This window comes from Zea mays, chromosome 1 (assembly GCF_902167145.1).
Source record: "Zea mays cultivar B73 chromosome 1, Zm-B73-REFERENCE-NAM-5.0, whole genome shotgun sequence".
NCBI classification, from domain to species: Eukaryota; Viridiplantae; Streptophyta; class Magnoliopsida; order Poales; family Poaceae; genus Zea; species Zea mays.
In genome coordinates this window covers 127,675,012-127,684,322 of record NC_050096.1, presented here as the reverse complement: position 1 = coordinate 127,684,322, position 9,311 = coordinate 127,675,012, and the positions used below count along the sequence as shown (strand labels likewise).

Here is a 9,311-nt window from a genome sequence, read left to right as displayed (position 1 = left end):
TTGCCTTCACCAGGTTGTTGCTCAGGAAGATCTTCAGCAACACACTCAGGAACCACATGCTGTTCGTCGTCTAAATAAAGCGACCATACATTCAATACATTTGGAAAATGACAAATGAACAGCACACCAATCATGTACAAACAATGGAACACGTCTCAAAAGGAAAAGTATAAACTCAAGAGGGAGTTTAGGTTATAAGGTGAACTAATCACATTTAGTAGTTTGTTATTCTCTAAGTATTGTCTATCTCCATGATTACATAATCTGATTCTACTCCTTTTAATGGGACATAAAAGTTAAACCAGGGATAAATCCTTATACTACATATTATTAATCTCACAAGGTTAAATATCCATTTACCACTAGGGTTTCCTTTTTATTTATCTTATTAAACAAATAAATATTTACATAAATTAACCTATAGCCTAGGCATAAAATTAGAATACACAAACTGTAACACCCCATTGACCAAGACACAATGGATGTCACCAAAACACTTTCTCCCAAATGGTTATGTATAAAAAAGATGAAGATAGAAAGGAAAAATTCGGCAGCACCTCCCTTGAAAGTTGCATAACGAGGAATCCACAGTGTTTAAACATTATGCAAGAGAAAGGTAATCCACAGTGTATAATCATGATGCAAGAGAAAAATAAACATTCAGGACAAAATTAATTCAGCTAACCAAAAATACGACCACGATAAAGACTAGAACATATTAGACCACTGGCACACACTATTTCAAAATAACCAACATCCTTGACCCGAAGCCCCTGATTAAAAATCATTACTAAGCAGTGGTAAAGTTGTTTAGTGGTGTAGTGATCGTGCTACTACTTCCCTCCTTTCCCCAGGCAAGGTTCAAGTGCCTGCATCAAACAATGCAAGAGTGAGATGACATATCTCAGCAAGTAAAATAATCAAGCAACAATTGGACAACGTAAACAAACCGTGTTTTACCAACCACGGAGTTCACAACTCCCTTCTTAAATATTAAAGTGCAGCAAGTATACAAAGTACCAAATACCCAGTTCCAAAATCACAAAGAGGAGATCCACAAGATTAACATATCCATGACAAGTTCCACATTTTACCCATGGGTGCACATGACTACAAATGCAATAATGACTTCTGCCTTCATACCTCTAAAGATATGAAACTGCATCATACCCCTCCTCGGGCAACGTATGATGCTTATTGTACCGGTACGGTCGGACCATATGATAGCGACGAAACTTCAATGCAAAGAATGATGGATGCACTATGCATGACAAACCAACATAGGTCCACCCATTTAACATGTGTTAAATAGATACTTCCACTTCCTCAAAATAATAATCAACACATATAACATGCTCGAACAATGCCCTCAACACATGTAAATAATAGAACATGATTAACTTCATACGACAATTCTTATAATGAAATTCAATGATAAACACATTCAATACTTATATGAATCAAGAACAGGACACTTAATTCAACCCCTAAGTACGATCCGGAAGTCCACCACATGTTTTTTGACACACATCTTAGTGCACAAATCCACATAACAAACACTAATAAACAACGCCGCACCTACGTGCAATTCCAACCCCTCGCGAGCGACAACTCTCCCCATCACCCACCAAACTGCAGCGGCGCTGCTTGATAATTTCATAACTTTAAAATTATAACAGCAGTGATATCAAAAAAAAAACTCCAGAAGCATATATATAAAATTCCCCACAAGTTTTGTATTCAAAAGATAATTACATTCCAACATCTTGATGGCCCCCAAACAGCCGACAAAGTACACCCTGCGTTCAGTTTTTGGACAACAACCTAGCTGAGTTCAAAATGTGATATCTCCTAGAATATACCACCGAATCGAACGCATAAGTACTCTATTGAAAGATATGACAAAGCTCTAAATGATTTTCATAGTGATTGCAGCAAATTACCCCCGCAAAAATCCTAGAAACTACTAATACTACTGCTGTCCGCCCGCCACCAAAAATCAGGACAACACTTCTACCAATTCGCCTAGGTGAACGGTTAATCAAAAGTAATCGTAGAACAAATACAAAATAAACACAAGATCACCTTAGTTCTTCCTTCGCCCCTTTCTTTTTCCTCCACCAATTCTCCAATTAGAGGCTTGCACCAACTCGATGGAGATCCAAAGGAGGAGAGGTGGCTGCACCTTGGGGGAGGAGGAGAGGTGGCTGCACCTTGGGGAGGAGGAGATGGGGGGGCAGCTAGGGTTGGGTGTGATGGGGGGCGGCTGCTGCTATGGAGAAAGGAAGGAAGAAAGGGAGAGGGCGGCTACAAGGATGGAAAAGAGAGGAAGAGAGGGAGGGGGCGGCGGCCAAAGGGGTGGGAGAGTGAGAGGGGGGCTAGGGTTAGAGAGGAGAGAGGGCCTTCCGACCATCGGATGCAAATCAACGGCCCAGAAAACTCATCTCTCAACTGAGCTCCCAACCCCGGCGAAAGAATGCCGAAAAAAAGATCTACTGTTCCTCTGAGGTAAGTACCTCCTAAAACTCCAAACCCCAATGACACAGATCACGAAAGAAAAGACAAAAAGAAATTTAACTTCTTTTCAGAAATTGGGTATCACACTCTACCCCCCTTAAAAAGAATTCGACCTCGAATTCCAACGCTTCTATCGGAATGACAAAAGAAAGATCAGCGAAGACAAAAAACTCACCCATAACGAAAAGTTTGGGGTACTTCTGCCACATCAGCTCCTCAAGTTCCCAAGTAGCCTCGCGCTCAGAATGATTAGTTCACAGGACTTTAACATACTTAATTGATCTCCTTCTCATGACACGCTCCGAGGACTCTGTTGGAGGCCTTCGTCTTTCGAAGGTCCTCAAAAACATGATTTGACAATGTTTCTCGAGTGTAATATATGAACAGGTGCCTTCGGACTGGGATCAGAACCACATAGTGTGAAAAGCACGAACAATACGAAGGTTGACGCAGCGCCGAAGCTACGCGCAAGTGAGCTTCGGCATAAAGGCAAAAAAAGAAAACCGACTTGAAAGGGAAAAGGCTATTTAGACCTCGGTGGACTACCTTAAAGTCATTAGCAAATGTGAAGGGCATGGATGTAATTTTACACGGACTGTGTCCCGTGCCTATAAATAGATGAACAGTACCCCCGTACTGTTCACGCTGACTTGTACTCATTTTTGCGTCACGCTTGTACTTTCATTTTCTGTCAAGCCGAAGGTACAAATGTAATTCAATATTGTCATTATTCATTTATGATTATATAATAAGAAATGTGTATGATGATGTTATATGTTTGTTCACATTATCCCTTATGTTTTACATGCCTCATCCGCCCTTGATATGTTTATATATATGTTGAGATGATGAAGGTATGTCCTACATGACCTTCGTCCGAAGATCATTATATCCTTAGGGAAATAATGTTCCGAATGACGAAGGGCATTAACAAAAAACCTGTTTTTGTGTTGTCTTGTTCTCAAGACGAAGCATTTGAGAACAAGTCGCCAACATTGGCGCCCACCTCCGGTGAACCCTTTTTCGACCACCTTCGGCAAGCACTAACCTTCGTCATGCCGCCAAAGAAAGCTTCAGTGCCAGAGGCTGCCGCACTACAGCCACTGGACCCAAACCAGGAGACCCTTTCTCTTTGAGAGGCCCGAAGCCAGAAGAGGAAGGCCACTAGCCCAACACTCCAGGAGGAGGAGTTGGACCAAGAAATCAGAAACATGGAGATAATCCATCAGCAAGTACAAAGGAAGAAGGAGAAGATGGCCCGACTGGCTGATCTTCAAAGGCAGATCGACGAAGCCACTGAAGAAGTACGCCATCTTGCTCAAGACGAACAAGATCAAAGGCCTCAACACAGGGAGCTTCATCAAGAAGGCCTATTCAATGAGGATGGATGGTATGATGATTTTAATCATGATACCTATACATTTGATGATGCTTCTCCCTTGGCAGCAGAACTGCAGGCTATCCCATGGCCTCCATCATACAAAGCCACCTCAGCTCCCTATGTATGATGGGCATTCGAATCCGAAGCAGTTTTTGATGAGTTATGAAGCAACCATATCTTCATATGGAGGCAATGCAGCTGTCATGGCCAAATCTTTTGTCATGGCAGTTCGGAATGTGGCCCAAACATGGTATTCTTCTCTTTGGCTAGGGACTATTACTTCGTGGCAGAAGCTCAAGGATATGCTACTTACAAGCTTTCAAGGCTTTCAGACGAAGCCGGTCATAGCTCAGGCCCTATTTCAATGCACGCAAGACCATGAGGAGTATCTTCAGGCATACGTCCGAAGGTTCTTGCGTCTCAGAGCATAGGCGCCTATAGTGCCTAATGAAATTGTCATTAAGGCCATGGTCAAGGGGCTTCGTCCAGGACCTACTACCCAATATTTCGCCAGAAAGCCTCCACAGACTCTGGAGAAGCTGCTTCAAAATATGGATGAGTACATCAGGGCTGACAATGACTTCCGTCAAAGAAGGGAGGAAGCTTATAGGTTCTCTGAGATGACCAGGGGCTTCATAGGAAGAATCCACCTGAGGCATGTCAGGTCAATTCACAACTCCACTCAGAATGATGATAGATGAAATCAGCTGCAGAGGCCGCAGTATTCTTCACAATCTTTGGGGCAGCAACAAAGCTCTTTTCGGCCGCCAGCTCCAAGAGGCAGAGGCGCCAGGGGCTTCAGAGGAAGATATGGGGACCAATCCAGGAAGATTTACTGTCTATTTTGTGGTGAAGACAAGGGCCATACTACAAGAATGTGCCAAATGACCATCCAAAAGCAGAAGGAGATCGCAGAAGCCGAAGCCCGGCAAAGTCAACCGAAGCAGGTCCTACACACTGCTTTGTGTCACTCACCCTACATAGCAGAATATGTGGGTAATCATCCTGCAGCTTCTGTTGCTTTGGCTAGTCAGCCACAGGCTTCTTGGCCACAGCTTCCACCTCCGCCGCCACTACAACCTGCCTATTCACGAGGTCAGCAGCTAGAAGGGAGCGATCAGACTCATCAGCAGCGAGATCTCAGGGAGGAATCTGAAGCTCGCACATTCAACAGTACTGTGCCAGAGTCAAAACACATCTATTGAGAGATATCCTACCTCTGAAGCATTTTTACATTCATTGACATTTTCTTTTCAATAAGGAACAATCAATGTAAATCTAGTCTTCTTGTCATTTTTAATTTCTTGTAATAGCTTCGTTCTTGTCATAGTGAAATATATCTTTCCCACAGATTTACGAAGCTCAAAAACTGCCAAAGCTCAAAAGTCATTCCTAAGGGAATGCAGAGCTAAAAATTGCATTGCAAGTTTAACCGAAGCTACAAAAGTCGTTCCTAAGGAGCGCAGCGTAAGTTTGCCCAAGCTACAAACAGTCATTCCCAAGGGAGCGTAGTGTAAGTTTTCTGCTCAAAAGTCGTTCCAAAGGGAATGCAGAACCAAATACCGCCGAAATATAAGGCGAAGCGGGAAAAGTCAACGTGAATACCGCCGAAATAGAAGGCGAAGAAGTTCAAAAGACGTTCCTAAGGGGATGCAAAACTTACACCGAAAAATAAGCGGTGAAGCCGAAAAATAAATGGCAAAGAGATTTTTGATGGTTCCTAAGGGGACGCAAATATTGTGTTTCAGCGTGGGTATGTGTCTTCGACATTAGCATCATTCTTTGCATCATATCATCGCATCATATCGCATAGCATCACATCATACATCATATCATATCAATGACATCAATTGGAAACGAGGCCGATCTTTAGAGAATGCTTTACAAAAAATGGAAAGATGCCAAGGCACAAAGTAAGCTGAGAATTACAGCTTCATCAGTTCTGATGTGGAAAGAGGAATCTATTGTTTACGAAGTATTGATGATTTTACAAAATGTGGATGATTCTTACGAGGCAGAAAAACTCTTCTTTACGAAGCATGAAAAGAAGGGAAGGTGTTTTTTTGCTGAAGGCTCAAAAATGGTATGTACATAAAGTTTCATGCATCGCAAAGAACTGAATTACAAACAATTCATATATTACATTGAAATCTATAAGCACCAAATATTACAAACATAGTTCAGCAAATGTTACATTAATATTCTAGAAATGTTTTTACAATAGCTACTCTTCTTCCTTCAGAACTTTTTCTGGAGCTTCGGTTAGAAGTTTGGTAACAACTTCATCTACAATAGCTTCGGCCATATTAATAATTTCTATTGCTTTCTTTGTCTCTGGGTCGGCCAGTGGGTCGAATGGCTCTGGGGGAGGAGATAGTTCCGCTGCGGTAGAAGACATAAATTAGTTCGAAGTCACAAAAATAAACAACAAAGCTAAAAGCCATTAATACCTATCCGTCTTTCGAGTTCCGCAGCTTTTTTAGCTTCTTTTGTTGCTTCTCGAGCGTCATGAATATCTTTTTTGCTCTTCTTCATTATTTCATGAGCCATCCCTCGGCCGCCATTTTCCCAGATATCAGTGAAAAATTTTCTGCCTATTAAACTCGCTTCGGCCGAGGGATCCTTCGTATCGCCAACAGAGAAGGCATCTTCGGCCTGGACCAAGGTTTTAACGTGTTCGCAACCCGCCTTCTCCAAAACGGCTGCAATCCCTCTCACACCAAAAAATGCATAGACGTCCCCACGGTCACTCAAAATCTCCTCAAAAGCTTCGTCTTCACCATTGATCCACTCGATGACGCCCTCAGGGTCGCCTCGTATGAAGTTGCCTTCGCTTGAATACGTGCCCACCTTGGCGAAGCTAGTCTTCATTTTCTTCACACATTCCACAGATTTTTCAAAACATCTTTCTTTGGATGCACGAAGCTCTACAACCATTTTTTCTAGATAATTTTTCCAATATTCACTGGCATCTCGATCAGCTTCAGCGACAGCACACTTTACTTTGGCTTCGGCCAGTTGTTTTCGAAGGTCTTCAATCTCATTCTTTTGAATTTCAGATTGAGCCTTGAAGTTAGCTTCATCCCCCTTTACTTGATAACCTCTGTTCGAAGGTTGTTGAGAGCAATAGTGCAGCTCTCGTCTTGAGCATTCTTTTGTGCCCTTAAGGCGTTGCTAAGTATTAAGCCCTACAAGAAAGAATGAATGGATTAACATGAGAATAAAAGACTTCATTACAGAATCCATAAACTTCAAAATTCACAACTTTTTGTACCTTCAGACTGTTGTATGCAAGGCTATCCGCAAGATCGTCCTTCGTCATGGCACAAAGGCCAGCTTCGAGCTTCGGAAAACCCATACTTCTGGCCATCTCCCGGCAGACAGATAATTATTTGTTGTCCGGGAGACAATACAAGAAATCATCTTCATTTGTACCATTAAACACTAAGGCCCCCTTCGGGTACTTCAGTTCTCGGGCATAGTGTTTAGCTTCAAAAATTTCTTCCTCAGATAATCTTTTTATCGAAGCATGTCGAATGACATAATCAAGGTCTTCGGAAGGTGCTTTGGGAGTAAGGGATTCGACTTCTTTGGCCACACTTCTCTCAAAAGCTATATTAGTATTTGGAGGTACTTCTTCAGCCCCTTGCTCGGTTGTGGCAAGCTTCGTCTCAACAGGCACTGTGGGCTCAGCCTCGGTTCCAGCCTCAATTGTTGCAGCTTTACCTTTTATCTGCTTAGTATCAGCTTCAGTCTGCGCTTTGGCAGTTTCGGCAACCTTCTTTATGGAAGAGGGGCATTTGGAATCTGTTGTTTCCAAAATATCTAATACATTTACCATCCTTTTCCTTTTAGGGGTTATTGCAGAACTTTTTTCTGCCTTCAGCACTGTTGCTTCTGCTGAAGGACTTAGAATCTCGGGCATCTTTGTTGCTTCTTCAGTTTTTGATCTTTCAGCCTTATCTTCGTCAACCTTCGTTTCAATTAGCTCAGTCGAAGGCGCCTTCGGCATTACAGCCGGCTCTTCAATCTTCTGCGTGGGAGGAGTAGGTTCTTTCGCTTCACTAGCTGAAGAAGTTTCCCCGCCAAACTCAGGAACTATGGCCAGTTCAATATAGCGTGGTCGGTGGGTAAGGACCTTCAACTTTTTACTCTTCGGCGCAGGCTCGCTTGGAGCAGCCGAAGCAACAACCTTTCCAGAAGTTGCACCCTTTCTTTTCTGCCCCCGTGGCGGGTAGCGATAGTCAGGGTACACAAATCCAATAGCATCAAAAACCCTATTTAATATTTTCTTTTTTCGGCTCCCGAAGGCCGCAGATAGTGCATTATCTTCGGACTTGGAATATGCTCCAAGTAACTCATCGCTAGTATTTTCAATACACTAAAGCCAGTCATCATCTGGTTCGACAAACTTGTCCCCAAACCTGAAGGTGTATTTCAATCGAACCAGACCGCCTTCGCTAGGGTTAGTGATGGTTTCTTTCGGCATTTCCTAGCTGTCTATAAGTGGCCATATCCTGTAGGCTATATGTTCTTGAAGTAAGTCCCTTGTCCCAATAAAAGAGCAAACTGTGCTGAAGGCCCTTCGGCATGCTTCGGCTGCCTCATCAATTTCTACCTTCGGCTTTCGGAGGCCGAAGCGGGACCAGATGGGGCGCATGCTGATCTCTTTAATGTCTTCTCTCGCCTTCAAATCATTTTTCACATAAAATCACTCTTCCATCCAGGCCCCAGGCCATCTCTTCCGAAAAGTTGGCATTGGGTAGCTTGCACCAGAGCGAGCAACGAAGCTATATCAACTGAAATTGTTATGATATTGTTCTTTACCCCAGGCCTTCGTCTCATACGAAAGTTCATGCATACTGTAAAAACATCTTGCACTTGGCTCTAGACCTTGACTTCTCACAGCCCAGACGAAGATCCCCATTCTAATAACTGCTTCGGGAGTGATCTGGTGAAGGAAAATCTGGTATGTCTTTAAAACTTCAACCACAAATCTGCTCAACGGGAACCGAAGTCCAGCTTTGAAGAAGCTTCGGAAGATCACAACTTCGTTTTCTTCGGGAGTAGGAACGGCTCTGTCTACGTCAGCCCTCACAATAGACATATCTCGAAAATACCTTCCTCTCATATTATCAAGATGACTCTGTTTGATAGTTGATTTCCCGAAGACAACATGACTTGGTCGCCAGGGCCGATCTTCATAGTCTTCGCGTCCACTCTCCACATCATAGTTGTCGCTATCATCAGTATCTTCAGACAAGCCTTCTAGTATCTATTTAGTAATTTTCTCTGTATTTGTTTTTGCTATTGACTCAACAAATCCAGCAGTCTTCTCCTCAAGGAACTTCTCCTCTTCGGTTAGCTTCGTCTCAGCAACTGTCTTCTTGACTTGAGACATCTTCTCTTCGGA

The 9,311-nt window shown here is 42.9% G+C and overlaps 1 long non-coding RNA gene across 1 annotated transcript; it reads right to left on the bottom strand.

Moving 5' to 3' along the window:
- Window positions 1–574: 574 nt before the first annotated feature.
- On the bottom strand, window positions 575–2,352 carry LOC111590601 (uncharacterized). Its single transcript, XR_002749737.2, has 2 exons — window positions 2,086–2,352; window positions 575–869 (listed from the first exon to the last, which is right to left on the bottom strand). It is a non-coding gene; the product is annotated as an uncharacterized lncRNA (long non-coding RNA).
- Window positions 2,353–9,311: the final 6,959 nt, after the last annotated feature.